At 40.6% G+C, this 25,755-nt stretch overlaps 1 protein-coding gene and 1 long non-coding RNA gene across 20 annotated transcripts in view; one reads left to right on the top strand and one right to left on the bottom strand.

Annotated features, from left to right (window-relative positions):
• Window positions 1-25,755, bottom strand: part of NFIA (nuclear factor I A) — a 369,222-nt gene that overhangs the window by 171,433 nt on the left and 172,034 nt on the right. The window lies entirely within an intron of this gene.
• Window positions 8,121-11,165, top strand: LOC142098890 (uncharacterized). The gene is made up of 2 exons (XR_012678449.1): window positions 8,121-8,994; window positions 10,368-11,165. It is a non-coding gene; the product is annotated as an uncharacterized LOC142098890 (long non-coding RNA).

The raw sequence follows: 25,755 nt of genomic DNA, 5'->3' as shown, positions 1-25,755 counted from the left end.
AGTGTGTGGGCCAAACAACTTGTCAATTCAATTTCCCCCTAAGACTGTTGCAATATTAAGTGAAAAGGATAACCAAGGCAATGCATAAGGATATATATTTGTTCCAAAGTGACCAAAGGAGGTATACCCCTGCAAATTACCTACGTCACTAGTTCACAAAGTCGCTCCGATACCCCATCGATCATGACCATTTTCTGGAACTTTCTCAGTGAAGACCAATAGACCTCTCTTTGTCACAAGTCCATCTGTGCACTGTGGCTCAGTGGTTAGCACTTCTGCCTCACAGCACTGGGGTCATGAGTTCAATTCCCGACCATGGCTCCTCTGTCTCCTCTCGCTTCTCTCCGCTCCCCTCAGTGACTCTCAACCTGTCATCCGTGCCCACCCTCTTGGGCCATAGTTACCTGCCTGTACTCACTTTTCCCCTCCCTCCCTCTCTTTCATGCTGTGCCTGAGCCCCCAGAGTTATAGTGCTTACTGTTACTTGTACTGTGCTGTTTCACCTTGTACTGTGCCATTGTTTGTCCTTGTACGGCGCTACGGATACTTTGTGGCGCCCTATAAATAAAAATTAATAATAATAATAATAATAATGGCCTTATCTGTGTGGAGTTTGTATGTTCTTCCCGTGTTTGCGTGGGTTTCCTCCGGGAGCTCCGGTTTCCTCCCACACTCCAAAATACATACTGGTAGGTTAATTGGCTGCTAACAAATTAGTCTGTGGGCTAGATTTACTAAGCTGCGTGTTTGAAAAAGTGGGGATGTTGCCTATAGCAACCAATCAGATTCTAGCTGTCATTTTGTAGAAAGTACTAAATAAAATGAAAGCTAGAATCTGATTGGTTGCTATAGGCAACATCCACGCTTTTTCAAACCCACAGCTTAGTAAATCTAGCCCTATGTGTCTGTCTATGTGTGCATGTTAGGGAATTTAGACTGTAAGCCCCAATGGGGCACGGACTGATATTAGTGAGTTCTCTGTACACCGCTGCGGACTTAGTGGCGCTATATAAATAAATGGTGATGATGATGATGATGCTGATCTGTGTTCATCCAATATAGGGTATAAAATCCAAATGTAAAATTCTAAGCAAAGAAAGCAGCTCTAATGGTAAGGAAACTGCCATGTATAAATACAAACTAAACAAAACGAGCAAGGCAGAGGATCTGAAGATATCCACTTCTCAAACATTGACAAGATAAAATAAGAAAATAACTTACTCTCAATTCATAATTAAATTTATGCCACTGGTACTAGAAATATCTAGACTTAGGCCTGTATTTAGGTTCCCAAGTAATATGTAAAGCTCAATGCCATTTTGATACAAACTACATTTGACATTAAGCCTCAAGATCATGGGAAAAAGAACAATTAGTACTATATAGTGCTAATATTGCTAATAACTATTATCAAACAATTATTATCCAGAATAAAAGAGGAAAAACAAGAGTCAGTGGCCACAAAAAGGTGTACATGAAAGCAAAATAGAAAATCAATAGAAAAACTTCTATAATATGGGAGCATTTGGAGACAGTAGAAAAACTATATACGTACCATTTTTTTTTAGATAAATATTAATGGGGAATAATAAAACTAATTGAAAAATCTATGATTATTTTTACTTTTATACCCTATTCTGGTAAATGCTGATATAACATGTTTTTTTTTTTTCAATCTTATCCTCATCCATAGATATTAATTGAGTTCCTTAATGCATTATTATATTTTGCAAAAATTGTGCTAGAATATGCACCCAATTGCCTTTGATCATCTTAATGCTGACAATGTTCCAAGCCAATGCGTTGGCTTGGATCGCAACTCCTTACTCACAACTGTATTCCAGGAAAGCACGAGATGGGCGTGCAATAATAGTTACTACTTGGCAAGAAGATAGTTTAAGTAATGTTGATGGTTTAGAAATTCAGAAACAAATGTGATTTTATTTCCACAGCTTGGTACCAAAACAAACCCAACAAATTTAAATGAAACATTTGCTACTAACGATACTACAGAAAAAAAATATAGGGGTTGTAAATATTGCAAAACCATTGCATTTGGCCAAGATTTGTGCATCCTAAAAATTAAAGATTATTTTTGGCATATTGATTTTTTGTGTCCAAATTTTTCTCACTTGGAACTTTTAATGCACAATTTTTATTTTTCAATAATCCTGACTCCTGCTGCACCCCTGTTAACAGCGTGCATTAGAATAGGATTCTATAACTGTTGTACAAGGACGTATTGGATGGATTTATGACCAGAGCAAATGTATCCTAGTTTTTTATTTAAAAATTATGTATAATACATACATAGGGCAGCACGGTGGCTCAGAGGTTAGCACTTCTGCCTTACAGCGCTGGGGTCATGAGTTCAATTCCCGATCATGGCCTTATCTGTAAGGAGTTTGTATGTTCTCCCTGTGTTTGCGTGGGTTTCCTCCTGGTGCTCCAGTTTCCTCCCACACTCCAAAAAAATACTGGTAGGTTAATTGGCTGCTAACAAAACCCTTGGCCCTAGTCTGTCTGTCTGTATGTCTGTGTTAGGGAATTTAGACTGTAAGCTCCAATGGGGCAGGGACTGATGTGAATGAGTTCTTTGTACAGAGCTGCGGAATTAGTGGCGCTATATAAATAAATGGTAATAATAATATAATACATGATCTGACAAGGCTATCCCCTCATCCCCCATCAGTCATTTGCAGATCTATCAGTCAGTGAAAAAGTTAAAATTTATTTCAATAAAAGATATGAAAAGATATGAAACTAGCACTAGAAATGTAATTATTAATGTATTATTATTATGTATTTATTTATTTTTATTATTTGACTCCTTTAATCACTTTAACCTAAACAATTAAACTTGCTAATTTTCTATTTTTCTCCTATGTTTAAGTAAACCTGGGCTTTATTATTAACGAGAGAGCGGTTTGCGGAGTTCTGTCTTCCGCCCGTTGGGTGCGAGAGCCGGCTGCTGTTCCTGTGGCTACAGAAAGCGATGATTGTGGCTTGGTGAACTGTCAAGGACGCCAGCGGCCATATGCCATCGCCAGAAACCACAGTATGTTTGTCTTCCCCGCTCGTAAAACTCCCAATCAGGTTTAGCCGCTCGCTGGTCAAGTGACTTCTAGCTGAAATAAAACAACCGTTGCCTGGGGAGAATGTAAGACGACTGACAGATTCCATACACGCGTTTACTGTACGGATTACAGGAGCCAGAAAATGTATCTGATATTTCTCTAGTTCTGTGGATTAATGGCAAACATTTCCCACACACACACACACACACAAAAAAGATTTTATCTGCAACAGAAAACCAAAGTCAGAGAAGGTTTTCTTATTAATCCAGGGCAATATTTCTCCATGTACTTTTACATGATTCTGTTCTATTACACAGGAAGTAATTATAAGAGTTGGAAAAAGCAACAACAAAAAAAACATTTCCTGGAAACCCTGAATAGTGAAATAATGTAAAATAGTCTTGAACAATACCATTTCCTTTCAATAGATTCAGAGGTGTATACTTCTAGCCTGGATTACTCTGGTTTTTGGAAAAATCAAAAGAGCAAAGAATTCATTTCTGCATTACAAAGTTGAAAAGGTTTTAATATAATGGAGAAAAGAGGCAAAATTAGGATCATGTACATACAGTAATAAAGATGTATTGATAGTAATGGAACACCCTGAATGTAAATTTGTATCACTAGCTTAGGGACTCACCTACAGGAGATGCCTTGACGTCCGGCAGGTGAGCTTAACCCCAATATAGCTATATTGTGCACAAAATTCTCCTTTATGTTTATGCTGACACAGTGATTTTTAAATTCTGTTTGTTTCTGAGCGCCGGACAACATTTTTCTTTTATTTGCACTTGCACATTGGTCCTATTTGTCCTTGGCTGCTGTTTCAAATGATTTTATACACTTGTACACATTTCATTAATTTAAAGAAGCGCCCTTTTTTCCTTTCACTATTTTCCAGTTATTCAAGCTGTTTATTAAAGTTGAGCATGTAATTTTTGTTAGTTGCTGATCTACTTTTACTTTGTTAATAGATTAACACTGCGTCTATCTATAGTTTTAATAAAATAATACTTATAGAGGTTTAGATGTTTATTGGGTGATGTAGCTATGGGACAAGTCAATCTCTACTCTCTCTAACTGGAGTTCTATTACCAATCACATCTCCAGAAGTTTGGAAGTTGGTTGAACACCTCACAAGGGATCTATGAGCAAACTTATTTTGTGAATCTCTTTACACAACCCCAATAGTTACTTTATTTCAGCTATTCCTCAACAGTGGGCTGATGTACGTGGTAATCAATTTATTTACCGCACTATCCTTTCTTTTTGTCCTACGGTTTATACTCTTGTATCACAGTTTCCATCATACTGTCAAACAGATACTTTCATAAAACATGTTTATTAAAAATTTGTATGTGACACTAACAAAACTTTGCCTTCTGTGGAATCTTCTTATTTTGTCTGACTGTTACAATGTATCCAACAAAACTGGACCATGGTGAAATACATAACAGCCAATGAGGACAAGAGACACCTAGATGTAAGGATGACCTATTAACCCCATCTTAGGGGTCAGCTAAATCCAAGGATCTCACCATTTATTTTCACTATGTATTTTTTCAAGGTAACAAAAAATAAGCTGCCTCCTCTTTCCCTTCTTCAAAAATAGCCAATAACACATCCCACAGCTCTTATCCAAAATTCTACTAATATGGGTAAAATAGCTAAAACAAAAAAGCATATCACATCAGTTATGCTTACTGTAGCATAACCATCAATACCTCCAAACGTGACTCCATCAATCTGCAATTTATTCAATACATTTCTAAAACCTTGGAGACCTCAAGCCAATATCTTTTCTGTCCCCATGCAAGAGAAATGCAAGATAGAGATGCTCCACCCTTCTTAGCAGTTTGTAGTTGAGTAATAAGACATTGAGAAGACTAGTGCAAGAGATATTATCTGCAATGTCAGATTGGTAGCGACGTCTTACAGAAGAGCTGTACCTGCATAATGTTTCTAAATAATAATGTGGTAGATTCAAGGGACGCATTTGAACATAAAAAGGAGAACATTTTATAAATTTCCTACAAGAAAATGTCTCCTTTGCCTAATCCTGAACATGCTACATTAACCCTTACAACGGGATTGTCAAAGCTTTCATGATATCAAAAGAAATTCCATTATATGCGGCGCAGTAAATCTTCATGAAGCCGGAACATAAAGAAAACACTGGCAGATTTTTAATTGGGGGGGGGTGGTAGTCTTTGTACACTTTTGTCGGCTGCTTAAGTCCAAGCCAAGCCTCCGACATGGCCATAAATTTATTAACCAAAGCAAAATGAGAAGTGACTTTTTTTTTTTTTTTTTGGAAGTTAAAATTGTACTGTAGTGTGTAATTCAAATAAAAATCCCAATCGAGCCAAAGATAGTATTTATACATTACATTTTTTAATTGAAAAATCATTTGAACTTAAATCATTGCTCATTCCACTCTAAAACATTCTCCTTAAGCTCTTTAGGATAAACAATCTTGAACGTTTTCTTTTTTTTAATTATGAAAGCATTATAACCTCTAATAACTATCTGTAATAAAATAATTTTCTTTTTTCTATGATGGGCTGGCCGGAAGACAGAAGAGAGCGCTAATTTGTCCACTCGCGCTGACATTTAATACCACTTGGGACTACAGTGTACCCCTATAGCGACACAATTCCAATGGCACTTATATATATATAGAAATAACACTACATCCAACTAGAATTCAACCCTTTCTGTCATGGTAAATTAGTGAATAACAGGAATTATTCAACAAGATAGTGGAAAATGTGATTCTCCCTAGCGGATAAATGGATAAATATCTATTAGAAGGATTTTCTTGCTCCTATAATCCTCCCTGTAAGCCTGTCACAGCGTTTTACTACTCAGCATTGACTTCAACACAAACTTTTGAAAGGAAGAACCTTGTTTGTGCTTATCTGGCATTCCGTCTATAAGACAGACATAACTGGCCGTAACTAATGAGCATTGTGTGACATAATAGGGAAATGTTATTACTGACAAATCGATTTCTATACCATAATGCTTCACTTCTTACTTGGCCTTTCAAACACTTTATTGTTTAATTTTTTTTATTCAGTCCAATGTCTTACTCGGAAACTGTCGAAATCATTGTATCAATTTCCTAACTCTAGTCCGTATGTAGCCGGCCTATCAGATCGTATTTCCTTCTCTGTCTGACTCGATCAATAACTAACCTTACCTTAACCATAGAGACGAATCCTTAGAAGACGTACTGGAGGTATTTGCAGACAAAGGTTCATAAACTCTGGAATTTGACATTTAAGCTGACTCAGGCCTACACCTCGTTCGCGTACAGGAGCACTTAGAGCTACCTGTGAGAGCGTTGTTTCCTAGTGGAAACGGACTTAGCTCTATTCTAGACTGAACCAAGTAGAGAGCAAAAAAGTTGTGGTTCCATTTTCACTTATTGCCGCAATTTATCAATAATATATCAAAGACGATGCTGAGCGATACTGGCCGGGAGAGATAAGGTTTAAGTTATTGATCCGCTGGGACAGTCTCGGAGCTACGCGCATGCGTGACCCAGCTCGCGTTTCTCATATGTACAAATGTATTGAAATCCCGAAATGTTTGACAGCGGGGGTACATCCCGTTGATACCAGGGCTATAGCTGATGGCTATCCCCTTGATAGATTGGTCAAAGCCCTCTAATAATTAAAGTCTTCAGTCACAGTCCTGTATACAGGTAGGCAGCAAAGATTTATTTAAAACTGATACTTAAGAAGTTAGGGAAATAGTACAATATAAGTTAATGAAATTTGTAGATCAGAAGAAAAGAACAAAAAGTTTATAACAGCGGTCGGCTAAATAATACAGAGAATAGAAGCCAGTGGGTAAAATCGAATTGGCCCTTTAAAACGCCAAAGAAATCTACCAAATAGACACTTAAAGGTTATACAATCAATCAATACTGCAAACATAAAATGTCCATCGTTAGATGTCATTGATTTGGAATCACTGGTCTGTAGGACCACTACATATTTGCAGGAGCTTTGAACAGCAGACAGACCCTGGTAATATCTCTTGCTCTAGTCACTGTTTTGCAGCGCAGCTTTGTTGTATAAAGATATTTTCCAATATGATTAGCAAGAGGATGACATCATCACCATGGTTAAGTTGGCTGAATGGATAACAATGACCGAAACACTTGTTGGAGTCACCGGACAAGTCACTCCGTCTCACTGCGTCCTACACACAAATACTTGGTTCTAAATTTGCTTGTATGGAGTACATAAAAATGTCAGGGGGGGGGGGGGGTGGATTTATCAAACCTTCTAAAAAGGAAATGTGGAATTGTTGCCCACATCAACCAATCAGATCCTAGCTATCATTTATCTAGTACAGTCTATAAAATGATAGCTTGAATCTGATTGGTTGCGATGGACAACACCTCCACTTCTCCTATTTAGAAGGTATGTTAAAGTCCAGCTACATCTGGACCCAAAAGGGCAGCCCAGCGACGCTGCAGGGACCGCGCAGGAACGTTTGGAGCAACAGTGCGCACATGCTTCCCCCGCCCCCATCGGCGGTACTAACGAAGAAAGCCAATTCTAGCTACCTTTTGATTCCTACCATAACCCACATAAAACACTGAACCTGTGCTAAAACGTAGACTCTTCTAAGCAGCAGACACGGAAAAGTTAATTTCACCATGCGCTTGAGACATTCTAACAATGTCAGAGTTAAATAAACATATACATTGAATGAAAATTCCTATGGAAAAAAAAAAAATCTCATTTCATCTCAACGTCTGCCAAACACGAGCATATGTTTTAAAAACAAGACAGTAAAAAAGTTAAAAAAAAAAAAGATTTTTATTTTGAATGACGATCAGATACCTTTGTTAAAAAAATAAAATAAAAAAAAAATCTCTTGTGCAGGATAGACACCTAGCTGATGGCTGTAATTATGCAATAATGTGTCGTTTTGTTGAATTTTTTTGGCATCAGTTTAGATTGTTTGGTGAAGAGCCAAAACCGTTGAGTGTGTCAGTCCACTAGTTTCTCTGCAGCTGAGCGCTCCTCTCGCCCAGCTCCTCGTTTCTGGACGGGGGCCAAGTGGGGAAATCCATTTTGCATAAAGAATGCGCACAGCTCAAGTACTCCGAGACTTCTTTTTTTTTTTTTTTTTTTTTACCTACTAAAATAACTTTATGGACAAATGCCAGTCCGCTCGACAGCTTCAACGAGGAGCATCTGGCATTGCAAACAAGGTAATCTGCGGAGGTAACAACGTTTTTCTTTTTTTTTTTTACTCCGAAAAACAAGGAAATGGCTTTCACTGCACTCGTGGCAGGTCACGTGACTTGGCACTGTTTACACGATTGGCCGGGGCTGCAGTTTATAGAGCCACCATGTAAGGCACTAAAAAGATTTGCCTTTTGCTGAATTCTTAAAATGGCGGACATTGAGCGCTTTGAGGGAAACAAGCCGAGACCCTTGCTTTTTTTTTTTGCTAAACATTTTTTCCCTTATTTTTTTTTCTCTCTCTCTCTCTCTCTCTCTCTGCTGGAGTTTTATAAACCTTAACAGATTTGAGTAGAAACAGATTTCTTGCAACTTGCTCTGCGTCTCGATATCACAGCTCAGCATACACTCAGGCACTGTCAAAAACTTGACTGCGTTCCAGGGAATATATTAACTGTAAACTTTCCAAGAGGAGAGAGAGCCGAGGACTGTGGAACAGGAAATCCACATATTAGTTTGTGCCTGGGCTCACAGTTTGGGAGACGTGTGCGCAATAGACGGTTAATGTGGAGATGACCAGATGTGATTCTGCCTCACTATGTCATACAAAGTCATTAAAAAAAAAAAAAAAAAAGAAAACTGGCTCGGTCGCAGACAGCTCGTTCGCTTCCAAGGCCTGGCCAGTCGAACGCTGCACTCGGGAGGTAAAAATAGTCGCTTGTAGACTGGCTAAAGTTCAAGCCTTCTGTGGCTGCCAGACACAACAGAAAATCAACATTCAAGAGAAAGTGTTTACTTCGGTTGCGGCCAGATACAAATGCCAGCAAACAATCAAGGCCGACTGGCTGGGTCTTGCAGCTGTCTTTTCACAAAGTGATTGGCTTCCAGCCATAGGACTGGCCCAGCCTAGCTAACCACTTGAGTGCCTGCGGTGAGAGCTGCTGCAGGTTTTCTTGGCTAGGAACGGGTTAAAGAACGCCGGGGTTTGGATGCAGCCCGTTAACTCTCGATGCGTGCTCCTACAAGTCACAGCTTTAAACGCGCCAACACACCATTGTTATATTGCCACATACTCCGTACACAACGCTTCCGCGCCATTACCTCACTTTCAGAGGTGTCGGAGGCACGTTACCAACACTAGGAGCAATATCAGGAGGAAGCAAAACAGCCTTGGGTCCCGCAAGGCATCTGGGAAAGGGCAGGACACACGTTTCTAATTTAAAGTGGCAAAACCTCCTGTTCCCTGAATCAGGCCCGATCTCCTGAAGCTCAAACCGCGTTCTTTTCTTTTTTTAAATATTTAAAGAACGGGTGTTCAAAATAGCGCGTCGACTTAAAAGATTTCCGGATTACACTTAGGAAAATCAAAACGTCAATTAAATTGCGCTGGCTCTTGGGTATGGAGCAAAGCAGAACATCACATAGGGTGAGGCCCATATCGGCTACGGAGAGCGTGCGGCACATTTCTGGCCGGACCGAGCTGTATAAATTAGGGGCTCCCAGGAATACGAATAGCAAAACACGCAGCAAGAATTGTAACAGCACAGCAGAAAATAAAAGTGTTATTCCATTTTGACCAGCAGATTATAAGACACACACTACACGCTGTACTGAATTACACAGGTGTTCCACCTTCATACATCTTTAATGTATTCGCATGTACATGCCTTCCAACAAACATTACCAAATATACATTGCTTTTTTTTTTTGTCTAGCATCCTTCTGTGCTGTTTTAGCCCCATATTATTAGCATTAGGCAAATGACAATACTATTGCATCCAGAAAGCAAATTTGCATTATATGGACAATGATATAGAAAGACGATCAAAATAAACATGCTGTTTGATTATATAAATGATTTATAAAAAGCACAGAAACTAGTAAATGTTGCAGGAGGGTATACACATATCGATTCATTAAATAAGGGAGAAAAGCCCTTTACAAAACCGAATCTGACACTTCAATAACGTTACAAGTGCCATTTTTTTTAACTGAAATTCTGCAACTCTGCTCAATTCCGTGTCGCTCTCCGGAGCACAGCACTGAAAGCGTTAATGAATTTTGTCATGTCCTACAGTGTCCCAGTGATGTCACCAGTGTCGTCCCCTTTAGCCCTCCGAAGCCCGGCGGTAATCGCATCAAGCCCGGCTTGCAGGAGACCTGAGTGAATCATGTGAAAGAGGATCAGCTGGGGAATGTTCTGTTCCCTCTCTGAACAAGACGGAATTAACCAAGATGATGTTTCCGCCCGTTACCTAGCTGGTCTGAAACGTCGGCTGGATCAGTTAAAAACATCTCTTCCTTCCGCACCAACGTTGACTTTGCAATGACATGCATTTCATCAATCCTGTTGGTGTTTAAGACGCAGGTAACTTCTTCAATGCTGGAAATCAATAACACTCGTTTACCCAGAAAAATAGGCAACAGAGCTAACAAAATATTGCAGATTCCAGACTGAATTAAAAGGATGTAAGTTGAAAGCGAGCTGCTTAAAATTCCACCTTTAGACAACTATGTCTGTGCATCCTGCGACCTTTACAAAATTGCTTCTTTTTTAAAAAAAAATTCACCATCAACGTTTCAGCTCATTTTTCATGTAATTGGACAGAGCGGTTCGGATTGTATACTTTGACCAACTTGTGGCTCTACAACTACAAGCCCCAGCATGCTTTGCCAATATCTGAAAGGGAATGCTGGGACTTGTAGTTTCACAACATCTGTAATGCCACCGGTTGGCCAAGACTGCCTAGGATCAAAACTGCTACATGGATGCAGTTATACCCAATGAAGAGGCAGAAGAGAGCAGTTTATAAATGATACCACTCTGATTGTTTAGAGAACCATCATTCACAAGTCAATAAACTTATTATCTGTACTTTTGTAGTAGGCGCATCCACCTGCTTCATAATGGCTTAGGTTACTTCTCTTGGCAAAGTTAAAAGTTCCTTATTCAGTTTTCCAAAATGAACTGGCACTAATTTGTTTATTGCATCTCCCAATTTCTGTAGAAATAACTACGCACAGCCAGCCTTCGGCTGATAAGGCATGCATGCTGAGACTTATAGTTCCACAACAGGCGGAGAGCAGCTATGAATCAGAGGTGTTTGTTACTGCAGGACCCAGCATGCTACAAATTGTCCTCAAAGCAATATATGCTTACAGGTCACTTAAGCCCGATTTAAACAAAATATCCCAGAGTACCAACTAGAAAACTACAGGAATGTATACTTACAACACATATTTAGTAAATAAGAAAGACAGAGGTTACACGGTCAGGATAGAACTATCAGAAAACTGCAATTTTTTTTAACCAATCAAAATAGTTTCTACAATTTAAGTGACATTGTCCAAATGGTCCCAATTGGGTTGAAGGTTATTTTGGGTTCACGTCAGTCAGCTTTATATACCAAGATTTGGAGACAGATACGTGAACTTCTGGTGAGAGACATCTGAACTGCGATTACTGTGCTGGAGCCGCGTCCCCCCCCCCAATCTTTCTGGATATTCCTAAACTTTCAACAAGCTACTAGAGACATACTCAAATATATATTTTAAAGGAGTCGCTCAAGTTTAAACAACCCCTTCTCAAATTAACCTTCCCCCTACACACACATATATATATATATATATATATATATATATATATATATATATATATATATATATATATATATATATATATATATACACACATTATATATATTGTAAGAAAGTACAGCATTCACAGGAATCCAACACAGGTATGCTGAACCACTTAACTGTTTATTAGCAGTTGTCAGGATGGTAAACAGTTCTAGTGGTGGTACAGCAGTCATCCAGAAAAAGTAACACAAAAATCCCCACCACCTAAACCTGGCTAAACATTACTTCCCTGTCTGCAAGCCGGCCATTTACTGGCATCGGTATGTAGAATATCTTCAGTTCTGTTGATCGTCTGAAAACATTAAATCCATATTATAAAGATATGGGGCCTGATTCATTAAGGATCTTAACTTAAGAAACTTCTTATTTCAGTCTCCTGGACAAAACCGTGTTACAATGCAAGGGGTGCAAACTAGTATCCTGTTTTGCACATAAGTTAAATACTGACTGTTTTTCATGTAGCACACAAATATCAACTTTAAATTTCAGTGTACAAATAAGCTATCAAGTATTTGTGTGCTACATGAAAAAACAGTCAGTATTTAACTTATGTGCAAAACAGAATACTAATTTGCACCCCTTGCATTGTTACATGGTTTTGTCCAGGAGACAAAAGATCCTTAATGAATCAGGCCCATGATGCTTAAATATGTGGTTTAAATTTGTTGTTTAAATAGATTACCAAATTATTTATTCATAGCTTGAATCGGACGCTGCTGCGTGAGCTCGCGACTGTACATTGACTATGGCTAAATGCCCAGTCCCCAACCTGGTCGCTCCTTGCAATCATAAGCTATAGTAAGTGTCCTTTGCGTTTGAAGATGGATTGAACATTGTTGCGTTTTGTGGCGTACGGTCGGCTTCTGGGAATGCGCAGAGTGAGTTTGCAGATAATACGCACAAAATCGCAGTTTACGTCCCTCGTTGAATCAGACCCCTTGAGTCCTGGGCTATCAAGAGCACTCTCTGCCCCAATAATTAGGGGGCACCTCTACTCTGCGTTGGCGCAAATTGTGAACAGATGAATCGGGGACGGGGAGGGGGAGTCAGAGGTCATTATCACTTTAAAATCTCTTATTTGTGTTAAATGAAAAATCTGCGCACACAAAAGAGAAATTACGTAGAAGCATCTGACGCCACAGCCCAGAGACCCTGGATCGCTGAATTGTGAAACTAATATACAGTAAATTCAGAAAGGCTTACAAGCCCAAGTCATTCAGCATCAGATTGGCTGGCAGCATACGAGTGCTCTGTCTAAAGCGTCTACGTTTCAGCCTCTAAACAGAACATTGGTAACGCTTATCTGAAATCGTCAGTCGTTAATGGCTCTAACTTTATTTGGCTATTTTCTGGGGTCTCTCCTCTGCCGCTAGTAATGGAATAGAGAACTGTGTCTGCATGAGAAGGTTTAAGGAGAAGGACTAGAACTTAATGATGAGTCAGCGTCTTCCTTGCCACAATACTTTCAGATTACACTGTGAGTGCCCCCAACACTGTACAAACCAAACCAGGACTGTCCTTGTTACATTGTTGCTATTGCCGATGACAAAGAAATATTATTATGTTAAAAAATAAAACAAAGAAGAAGGTTGAACAGTTTAAAGCAGCAAAGGACAGCAGTGATTTCTAAAATAGACTCGTGGCCATTAATTTCTGGCATCACCTGTGCAATATTTGGTCAACAATTCCATGGGGTGTTTAATATGAAATTGGGGATGAAATGGACAGTATTGTTGGGGAACAGGCTAGTTCAATTTGCAAAGGGGCAATGGGATGACATTTCAGACAGGTCCCGGAGCAGTGTGTAGGACGACCGAGAAATTGGCGACGAGACACACACAGGCATAGACTGCCCAACATATAGAACCTATATCACTATCACAACAATAACAGAGTTTAACAAACAGGGTAAGAACGATTATAAGCTCCATGGGTACCAAACTCGTCAGCCATGTCTATCTGATCCATTGCACTTAAAAGTAAGTGTATCACCTACACGTGGTGGCGGCCATGGAATAATAATTATGAGAATGCAGCCTATTAATTCACGAGGAGCTAGAGCCAACACTTGACTTGATCTATGTACTTGAGGCGCAGCACAAACGCGTTGGGTTTTGCACAAATGCGTCGATATAGTTCACCCAACACACATCAAAACCACATACCGCAATTAAGATACTGCTGCTTATGAGTGATATGTCACTTAGAGATTGCGGCTTGTGATCCTCACCCCCCTCCGCTCCATTTAACGTTGGTTACCGTGTTGATTCTGTTTTACAACCCGAGAAAAACAGCTGAATGTAGACACCCCCCCCTGTGGCTTGGCCGTGGGTTGCACTACAACCTTTCATTATGTGTGAGCTTTAATATTACTGTCATTTGGGTCACACGTTTAATCTTTTGGATTTTTTGCAAGGAACGGGGCACTTTTATGATGCTACACAAATACATCCTTATAAATCCGTTGCGTAGATCAATGTAGCGTCTGCTGCCATTACACTACAGTCATATCACAGAAAGAAAACGAGAGCCAGCTTGTTTTTGTGATCATAGATAACGTATAGTCTATTAGTAATACACAATGAAAGCCGCTATTTTGTGGACTGAGACAATATTCAGCCGATACATTAAATAGGAACAAATTACCTCGCTAAGGCATGAGGCACCGCATTTCTAGAAATATTGCTTCAACACACAAAATGGTTCATGTCACTGACCAGCGCTTTTCCGCAAAGCAAGTCTGCCTAGCGATCAGTCACTCTCTGCCTGTTTAGATAAGGAAGCTCCTCCCCCTGACATTCTCCTGCTGCAGAAGAGAGAGCACGCTGGGTTTAAAGGAGTGGCCATAAATTTAAACCCACCAGATATTTCATGTATATTATTCAGCTCGGTACACACAGCCTTCAGTGTATATTAATATTAAATACTGACTGGTTCTTAAAGCAGAAAGAAAAATCCCATGAAGAATAATTTAGGAAGTGAATAAGAGGTTGAAAATAACACTGTAATGATCTCCTAACTGTGTCTCAGTAACCTGGCATTACCCACATCCTGTGTGTGATGTGAACTGAACCAAATTACAGTAATAAAAATATGCCACTTATAGGCACTGATTCTATCTCTTGACAAGGAGTCCTGGGCAATTCCCTCATTGTACAACGGTACACATTACCGTCTGTAAGCTGTAATTTGGCATGGCGCATCATTAATGACCTGAATAGTGGCTGTTTCACACATACATATTTAATTACAACAGCTGAACAAATTACATATTTATGATGTATAAAATGGGGTTGCCAGTAGAACTCATTTGCTATGCATGCAGGTACAGACCTCCATCTGCACCAGCATCTGTACAACAAGAGCTCACAATTATCCATTGTATGTGCAGAGACCTGAAAGGGGCTGGTACCAGGATAATACCACCCCTCCCAATAGTAAGGCACTTGGATGTGGTAAATAGTTCTGCAATCCACACACTGACTACATGCTATATGAAGCCATTTTTACACTCAGATTTGTGCATAAAGCACAACACAAATAGGCTTGCTATATAAAATTGTCTAAATAGCCCACGTGTTCTGCAACACATAGCAACCAATCAGCAATTAGCTACCATCTGCCTAGTGTATGTTAGACAGTAAAAGCCCATCTCTCATAGGTTGCTGTTTGCACTAGAATTTTGCACCATTCAGCAACGTTGGTAAATGAACCTCACACCTTTTTTTTTGCAGTTATGTCAGTTTGGCATCTTTCAACCATCTACAGCAAAAATAAAAATGACTTAATAGCAAGACTGCATTGGTAGCGGAGGTAGCCATATTGTCGGTCATGAGAAGGCACGAAAACTTTCAATGTCAGCGGGGATTGTCCCGATTTGTAGGACCCAAAATGGGCGTGGCATGTCATATGGTGGGTGTGACATCTACATTCCCATGAATGTGGGCAGCACGGTGGCTCAGCGGTTAGCACTTCTGCCTTACAGCACTGGGGTTATGAATTCAATTCCCGACCATGGCCTTATCTGTGAGAAGTTTGTATGTTCTCCCCGTGTTTGCGTGGGTTTCCTCCGGGTGCTCCGGTTTCCTCCCACACTCCAAAAACATACTGGTAGGTTAATTGGCTGCTAACAAATTGACCTTAGTCTGTGTGTGTATGTTAGGGAATTTAGACTGTAAGCTCCAATGGGGCAGGGACTGATGTGAGTGAGTTCTCTGTACAGCGCTGCGGAATTAGTGGCGCTATATAAATAAATGATAATTATAATAATATGTATAACTGTGGGTGGCTTCATAAAACACTTCTGACCTTCAGCCAAGCATACAACACAATGAATCAACAATGTTGCACACTTTTTAGGATTTAACGTTGCCCTGTCCACTACACAGTGGAGAGCAACACATGAACACAATATACATGTCAGACTGGGAAATATGATCCTATCTTAGCATAGACTATGAACTATATGTTGCAAAAAGTATTCGCTATTAATGAAACGACTTCGTACTACCGCCAACAGAGGTTCTACGAAACAAAAGACAGCGGAATTGATTAAACACTCCACTTGACCTCCTGTTGGTCCACTCTGACCCCCACTGCCAGATATCCTTCAATTAGGGCATCAAAGAGGTGTCACTAGGCCTAAAACAAACACCAGCCCAGAGGGATGGACTTACACAGCTATATAATACTTAAGGCTGCACTTCTAAGTATCTTCTGTGACCGGCCGGCTAGTTCCAAGGCAGAAGCCGCAGACTGAAGGGTTAAGATATACATTCACAATAATTGAATTTTCAGAAGCCCGGCTGTTGTAATTTGATTTTCGCTCTGGACATTCCACCGACACGCGGCTCTGATAGGGACGGGGGAGGGGGGGTGATATCTGCTGAAACTTTCAAGAACTCCAAATCAAATCAGAGTTAAGCTCCATTTCTTAAGTGGAATATACAATCAAGGCCAAGTGTATAAACAATTTATAAAAATGTATTCTTCCCCGTTGACCTTGTGTAAACCATTGCAGCCCCGTTCCGTCCCGCCGTTCCTTCAACCTCTTGATGAAAACCAAAGAAATGTGTGTTTCTCTCACAAAAATGTGAGGACTCATGCAATGTAGAATAACGGTCTGTTCATATGAGTGTATTAGGACTATGTGAAAAACTGCCACCCCACCCCCCACAGATAGAGCAACGTAGGCATCATTTGGGCTCATTATGGTACTGATAAGTATTACCATTATGCACGAGTGCAGGACAGAATTTTCAGAACAACGTGAAATTCTATAGATACAATTCAATTAAACAATGAAAAGGGTTAAAGAGAGTTTTAAGTCACGTCCTGCAGACTGTATACAAATGACAGTCCCTGTGTTTGCAGCTCATTCTGACAACAAACCTCCCTCTAGTCCAGTACTGGTCTAACATGCGTCCCGCCCGCTCCTTCACTCGTGGCCCCTAGCTCCGTCCTGCTTTACTGTCAGATATGTTTGTAACACTGCTCATATGTTATTACAGATATGTGTCTCTTTCTCTGATTAAATGTATTTGTTTAAACTTATTAATGAAATTAAGAGCAATGTTTGCTGGTACTGGCATTTTTAAAGGATGACTCTCCCTGACAAACTGACTGATGGGCTTGTTTAAACTGTGTTTTGCTTAACATAAATCTCCCAATAAAACATCAATAATTTATAAAACAATTATTCTGTCCAACATGAATTTCTGATAGATGATTGATCGGCAGATTTCTGACTGATGTCTGCTGCAGTGTGATTGATACAGTATCTCTCGTTGTGTCGTGCTCGCTCCTGTCTCTCTCTCTTCCCTTCAAACGTGTCCATTTATTTCTCCCTTACTAAATTATTTACAAACACTTACAAGCACTGCTCTGTCCTCTCTTTCTTTACCTACTCTCTGCTGTCACGCCGTTTGTTTTTCCTTTCTAGACATCTCGTGTGTTTTACAGCTCATATCTAAAGCTTTCCCTAGATGAAGGTTTCCATACATTGGCCAAACCGGAGATACTTGGTAATCCACCTAGATTACTTCCAATCTGCTGGGCAAAGCAATGTACAGTGTCTGCACTATCTGAGTCACTACCTGAGCAGGAAATGCAAAATTCCAAACTTACACTAAACTTTCAGTAAAGTAGCATTTTGTAAATTTACTCCTGAACTTTTCCAGTATTGGAAAATGACCTCTAAACTGAGAAATTAATGTATTAAAGTCTACCCGCCGCTGCCTATACATCAGCTGTCTGAGTGCTAACCAATAATTACCAGTTCTCTATGAATTAAGAGACATCTCTGGGGATGTGACACTTTGTGAGAATATAGACGATCGGACCTTCAGGAATTAGGGGACATCGTTCATACCTCATGGGTAACGCTAGTTCCTACTACACTGATACACTGCTTTCTCATCAATATTGGTTTTCTCAGTGGTCCTAAGTTCCTTAGGCTCTATCTATAGGTGAGTCTTCGGGGGGCCCCAAGAATCAGAATGCATTTGTTCTAAGACCTGAAAAGAGGTTGTTACAAGCAATCAGGGGACCCTGAAAACAGTTTCTGAGACCCCATGTAGGATGTTGACCGACAGGCTGTACACCTCTATTGTAACTTCTATCAACATGGGTGCACTCTAACTTATCCTAAACCGTGCTGAAACCCAAAACCCCTTAGTGGTAAATAGCTGTTATTACTGATGTTACTATTAAGTATCAGTGTGTACTTCCATTCTTGGAGGTACACACTGACACTAGAGCATTAGATGGGAGAAACTGTGGCACATTGATCTGTGCAGCGGAACAGGTGCGACACAAACTTCAAGCCCTTCCTTTGTAACTTCCCATTTTACGGACTGAATAGAGATGGGATGACACCGGACAGTTCATCTCGCTGGTTTGAAAAGGCCAACGCTTAAGACCGAATTCGTCCAACGCAAAATGGTTCGAAACATTGCAGATGCGGAACGAGACCGATATTGTGCGGAACAGTTTTGACAATGTCGCTCACCTCTACTAGAGCGCTATCGCCCAGACGGCCCTTTATTAAGCACGTAACAATAATGAGCAGATATCTAAATATCCCAGGATGAGAAAACACCAGATTATAGGGGAAGCACAGTGGCTCAGTGGTTAGCACTTCTGCCTCACAGCGCTGGGGTCATGAGTTCAATTCCTGACCATGGTCTTATCTGTGAGGAGTTTGTATGCTCTCCCCGTGTTTGCGTGGGTTTCCTCCGGGTGCTCCGGTTTCCTCCCACACTCCAAAAACATACTGGTAGGTTAATTGGCTGCTAACAAATTGACCCTAGTCTCTCTGTCTGTGTGTGTGTGTGTGTGTGTGTCTGTGTATGTTAGGGAACTTAGACTGTAAGCTCCAATGGGGCAGGGACTGATGTGAGTGAGTTCTCTGTACAGCGCTGCGGAATTAGTGACGCTATATAAATAAATGGTGATGATGATGATATCACAGAGCACAAACGCACTTCTCACTGTTATAAAAACATTGCAGCACAACCTAAACACAAAAAGGAGATCTATTAGGAACTGTGCGGGACGTCCTGCAACACACAGGGGAGTTATGGAACAGCTGTATACAGAGGGGCGAGGGAGGGGGGGAGCGACACAGCTTTCTGTCAATTTGTTCCTTTCATCTTAAACAAAGCTTGTAAAATAATATAGGTTATAAATAGTCCCATCCAAGGTTGCCTCTCCTGAGCGCGGGACAGTGTGGGTGGGTGCGCAGAACTGTACAATGTTCTCACCGCTGCCCCGCTGTTAAGGGAGGTGTAGGAAGGATCTCTTTCTATTATTCCAGGGGCTCTGCTTTTGGGGAAAAGTAGAGGCCTGAGATCAAAACAAAACTGCAGACAGGCGGCTGAAACCAACCTCTACAAAGCGGCAATGGAAACCGCCCTACCCGTTTAATGACACCCTGGATACTCCACACAAGTCTACTCAGGATTACCAGAATATTAGAGTGTAAGCCATGAGGACCAGAGGAAAATAGGAAGCCCCTCACAACATCCCATGTGTTACACACAGCTCAGGCTGCCTTAGGTAACCTTGTATCTCCAACTATACATTTCTGTTACTATAAAGAGCTTTCAAAGAATGAAACCCAGCAGCCAACTGATTAATAAAAGCTGTTATTGTTCCAGGGGAAAATTCTCTTCTACAAAACAACACCCTGCAGTGTGTCCTGGTGTTGTTACAGCTTACATTGTTTTACAGTGCTCGCTATAGCACACTATTTATTTGACGGTGTGCGTATTTTTTGTTTTTTTAATCGAACACCCGAGAAAAAAAAAAAAAAAACAATTGCAACATGCAGGGACGGGAGCAAGAGCTTGCAATCTATTCCGTAACAAGGGACAACGTCTTAGGTTACAAGAACTTAAATGCTTGAAAAGTTTAAATTTATTTATTTATTTTCAATATCGTCATTAAAGAATATATATATATATATATATATATATATATATATATATATATATATATATATACATATATTGTATTTTATTAATTTCCAAGAGTATGAGCTACATTGCAGCTGCTAGACCGGTTTTGGGAAGCCGTTCTGAAGAACTGACCTTGACACTACCTCAGGGGGTTAGTATGGAGATCAGGTTTAAGCAGTAGGTGTCAGTTAACTGTTCACAAGGACGTGCATCTGACAGAATACACTCTAGGTAGAGAAAGAGACTGTACGGAGTAGAACGCTGTGAATCTAACCACTCCCAGGTCGGCTGTGACATATATCACTGTATTTAAGACAACGCCACTAGGGGCCATACGTGATGGCGCTTCTCCAGCCACGGCGGGGTTAATTTATACCTTCGCCCTGGTTTCCCAATCGCATCCCAGCAGCTATTAATCCAAACCATTATATGTGTGAAGGGAAATGTGAAATGTAAAACCCAGATACAACTGTAGGAAGCGGAGGTAATTCTAACACAACTGGGTAACCTGAGGGAGGGAGCGAGGCCCTGTTACGTCCCCTCAAACAAAGGCCCCTATTCATCATGTTGATAAAAAGGAGGAACGTACCAGAGACAATGGGGCATGTCTTAAAGGAACATCACAACTATCTTGCAGGTTTTCCCTTTTTTAAAAAAAATAAGAAGAAAATCATGTTGCAAAAGGTTCTGTACCCCCATATCAAGGCTGCTCGCCCCATACACAGTCTCAGTTATCCTTTGGCTACTGCGCAGGTGTCTGACCTGGGAACCAGGAAAGAGACCTGAAACTCTCAATGTACAAGCACCAAGATAGTGTAATGTTGATAATGACCAGAGCTTCAATGAGTCTATCTATCTCTGTACAGCGCTGCGGAATTAGTGGCGCTATATAAATAAATTATGACGATGATCTCTCTATATAACATCATGCTTACATTGGATGCAACGTTCGTCAAATCCACCAAGGTCCCCAATGGCTATAACATTGTCATGCCACTTGCCTCCGACCGCTAACACCTCGGCCCGGCTACAGGGTGTAGATGCCCCTTTCAGTTGAGCTTCACATTCATGCAAACGGAAAGTTGACAGGGAGGAGCCTGGTTGGCAAAGGCTACGCGGAAAGAGGACAGAGGAGTGCGGTGTGGGAACAATACGGCCATCTGGTCCTGCCGACAGCGCCACAAGTGTGCTAAATGTGCGTCACTGGCCGAACAAACTTTCCTACTCTGTGTAAAATGTACCAAATTGTTCACTAGCGTCTGTAATGCTCCCTAACAAACGCAAGACTCAAATTCAGTGGTAACTAGAGAGTTCTACCATGAAAACTACATGCAAAGCAAAGACGCGCTGAAATACACATAGAAAGTAAGGACAAGATAAGAACACATTCAGACCAAACGAAAAGGTTTTAAATGAGCCAGAAAGGAGCTGCCATCTATAAAAAAGATTGCAAAAGGGTTTTATATCCGCTTACTCATTGTAGTTGGTTCTAGTTAAATACTAACAATTGTTATGATAGAGAGAAGTGATCAAACATCATTGTGAGATGGGTCACTTGTCTTCGAGAACAATTAACAACCTTCGTGTATTAAGCTATAACAGTTCATAGTGAAATGCAATAACTACATATAAATATCTCAGTTAAAGTGTTAAATGAGTCAAAGGACACAAATAAATGAATAAAAAAATTGGCCAGACCAATAGAACTATCCGGAAACACCAGCAGAAAGTTTGCTTTAGCTGAGTTGAATGTATCATTTTGTGACGGAGTTTGTGATATCACAGGCAATTGTATCATACTCCACGCAAGCAACGCTAAGCCTAGAATCTAAGATATCTTACGTACATTGTATTTGTTACATTCACACAAACATCACACACAGATCTGTTAGTACCCAGAGGCCACCAATTGCCAATAATGACACAATTTACCATGAATGTATACCAAAGGCTGTGCATTACTGAGATGAATAATAAATGTGCATGAAATAAAGTGTACATGCCAAATTACACCATCCTTGTCTCTTTCACCCATTAGCTGCAGGATACAGTATTAAGAGGGAGGGGCTTCTCTGTTTCAAGGCTGGCAGATTCTTGAACAGGGGTGGGGCCAGCAGTGATGTCACAGCAACTTAACAGACTGGAATTTACATCAGACGGCCTTAAGACAGTACTCTAAAGATGTGGCTTCAGCTGCCTGGGATGGAATGGGAAGGTAATACTCTTGTTAAACTTTACTTTGTAACGGAGCTGCAGGGTACCGCCCTTCGGGTTTTAGTGGCCCTTAAATTTAAGTTCTCGTTCTACTTCTCTTGCGCTGCCGAAAATCTCAGGCTGTGAATCAAACAACTTTGTTGCTGCAGAGAAAACTGCTGCTTAATCCTCAATTCTTAAGGAATGAAGAGGGATTAGGACAACATCGTTTACAGCAAACAGATAATTAGCTCATAAATACCACACTTACATTACCACTGACGGGATTTTTCTATGCTCCCTTTAATACTCCTGAAGTATGCATAGGCATACCGTAAAGATTAAGTACCTAAAGTATTTACATACTAAATATTTCAAGAGTAAACTGGAGCCTAAGTGGCTTCCACAAACCTATGTTCAACGTTGCCTTAGAAAACCTTATCTACCTAACTTTAAAGGCGTTTTCGCACTAATATACATATTAATTTATTTATTTACATTTTCTGTAGTCTATAAGTAGTTTATTGGGGGTCCCTCCGTCCACCTCCATTCATTAGTCAAAGCGTCCGATCTCTCCTGCTGTTAGATCCTGCTCAATACCAGAAATACTGGCGTGCAAGGGCACAGATTCAAGGCAACATAAGGACATTTAAAATTTTTATTTTAAAGTGGAGAATCATTTCAACTCAAAATCTCATTGCCTCCTAGTTATATAAGTTATATCAACTACAGAGTGTCTGCGGGTGACAAAAAAATACTTTCTGCACTAGATGCCAAGTGTGATTTACCTAAAAACCAAAGACACCGTCTGCGCTCACATTCATGAAAATTGGCTACAGAAACCACATTATTACACTATGGGAAACCCTGCGCCTTCCACTATATAACTCTCAGTCTGTGGCTTCCTGCTGCCTCCATTCCCCTCCTCACATCATGTCACTGCCCCTGTCACATGTAGCCCTTTCCTCACTATCACATCACTCATCTCCTGATATTCTCTGTGCTGCTGGGGGACCCTGCTCCTTCCACTATATAACTCTCAGTCTGTAGCTTCCTGCTGCCTCCATTCCCCTCCTCACATCATGTTACTGCCCCTGTCACATGCAGCCCTGTCCTCACTATCACATCATTCATCTCCTGATATTCTCTGTGCTGCTGGAGGACCCTGCTCCTTCCACTATATAACTCTCAGTTTGTAGCTTCCTGCTGCCTCCATTCCCCTCCTCACATCATGTCACTGCCCCTGTCACATGTAGCCCTGTCCTCACTAACACATCACTCATTTCCTGATATACTCTGTGCTGCTGGAGGACCCTGCTCCTTCCACTATATAACTCTCAGTCTGTAGCTTCCTGCTGCCTCCATTCCCCTCCTCACATCATGTTACTGCCCCTGTCACATGCAGCCCTGTCCTCACTAACACATCACTAGTCTCCTGATATACTCTGTGCTGCTGGAGGACCCTGCTCCTTCCACTATATAACTCTCAGTTTGTAGCTTCCTGTTGCCTCCATTCCCCTCCTCACATCATGTCACTGCCCCTGTCACATGTAGCCCTGTCCTCACTAACACATCACTCATTTCCTGATATACTCTGTGCTGCTGGAGGACCCTGCTCCTTCCACTATATAACTCTCAGTCTGTAGCTTCCTGCTGCCTCCATTCCCCTCCTCACATCATGTCACTGCCCCTGTCACATGTAGCCCTGTCCTCACTATCACATCATTCATCTCCTGATATTCTCTGTGCTGCTGGAGGACCCTGCTCCTTCCACTATATAACTCTCAGTTTGTAGCTTCCTGCTGCCTCCATTCCCCTTCTCACATCATGTCACTGCCCCTGTCACATGCAGCCCTGATCTCACTAACACATCACTCATCTCCTGATATACTCTGTGCTGCTGGGGACCCTGCTCCTTCCACTATATAACTCTCAGTCTGTGGCTTCCTGCTGCCTCCATTCCCCTCCTCACATCATGTCACTGCCCCTGCCACATGCACAAAAGTGACATAACAGAATATTATATTTCACACCAACTCCCCATTAACTTAACCGATTACTGATATAAAGAGCTGGGGACACGCAGAATGAAACTTTTATGCGCAAGTGATAATTTGCTAATGACTTGAGAGAGATAACAGCCTCGTAATCTTCCGCTCTCCTCCTCTCGCTGTTTTGCAAATGGCTGCCGCCATTACAGATCTTTAAAGCCTACTTTAAGTGCTGCAGATAAACCCAGTGGCTTCAAATGAGGGAACATTACAATAATAGACTCATTTGCTAATGACAATAAATTAGGTCCTCTCCCAGCATATTCATTCAAAAATTAATTCTGATGTCGCTCCGCGGCACAAATGTAAAAATAATTACATTTTACAACACACTTCTGCTAATTGCATCTGATGTTTCCAGCATCATTATTGCAGTCGGTATCCACACAGCTATCATGAAACAGCTAAACTTTCCCAGCGAAACGGGAAAGCGCTTCTTTCTGCTCCGTCCGTGTTCTCTGGATCCGTGTGGACAGAAAAACTACCATGATATATCATAAACCAAGTCTGTTAATTTGATAAGCTATTTCAATTAAGCGTGCTAGATGTGCATTGTAACAATTGATATTTTAATTTAAACCGAATACTGTACCCCAATCACCAGCAACAGCTGTCAAAATATCAGGTCAGAAAGATTTGTTACAAATGATAAAAAAACAAAAATCATCAAAGAGTTTTGTGACTAACTAAACATATATTTTAGCAATTGTATGACTACTTTAGTCATTTGTGTTTTTGGTATACCTCCCGGGGTCGAAATTCAAGGACGATAAAAGAATTCAGAGGGTAAAAAACACAAAACTTTCTTGATAAAACCACACAGGTCACTTTTATTACCATCAAAAGAGAAAGAGGAAACTGGGATTAAATCTATCACTACCACTAACAGAACCCTACAAATCTGCCAAGCCCAACGGTGATTTAAACCAGAGCGTCACAAGATTCCCTCTTCATATCCAAAACTCACTATACTTGAGCAAAAGGATCACGGTCAGGACTTGTACACCAAGGTGGTGAAAAGAGACTCCTGTTAGAAGTGTAGACAGAACCTTGTACTTTACTCTCGCTTTTTATGTAAATATTCTTTATCTGTTGCACAAAAATCACAAACAAACAATTA

Source organism: Mixophyes fleayi, chromosome 8 (genome assembly GCF_038048845.1).
Source record: "Mixophyes fleayi isolate aMixFle1 chromosome 8, aMixFle1.hap1, whole genome shotgun sequence".
In the NCBI taxonomy this organism is placed as follows: Eukaryota; Metazoa; Chordata; class Amphibia; order Anura; family Limnodynastidae; genus Mixophyes; species Mixophyes fleayi.
This window is presented reverse-complemented; position numbering and strand designations above follow the sequence as displayed.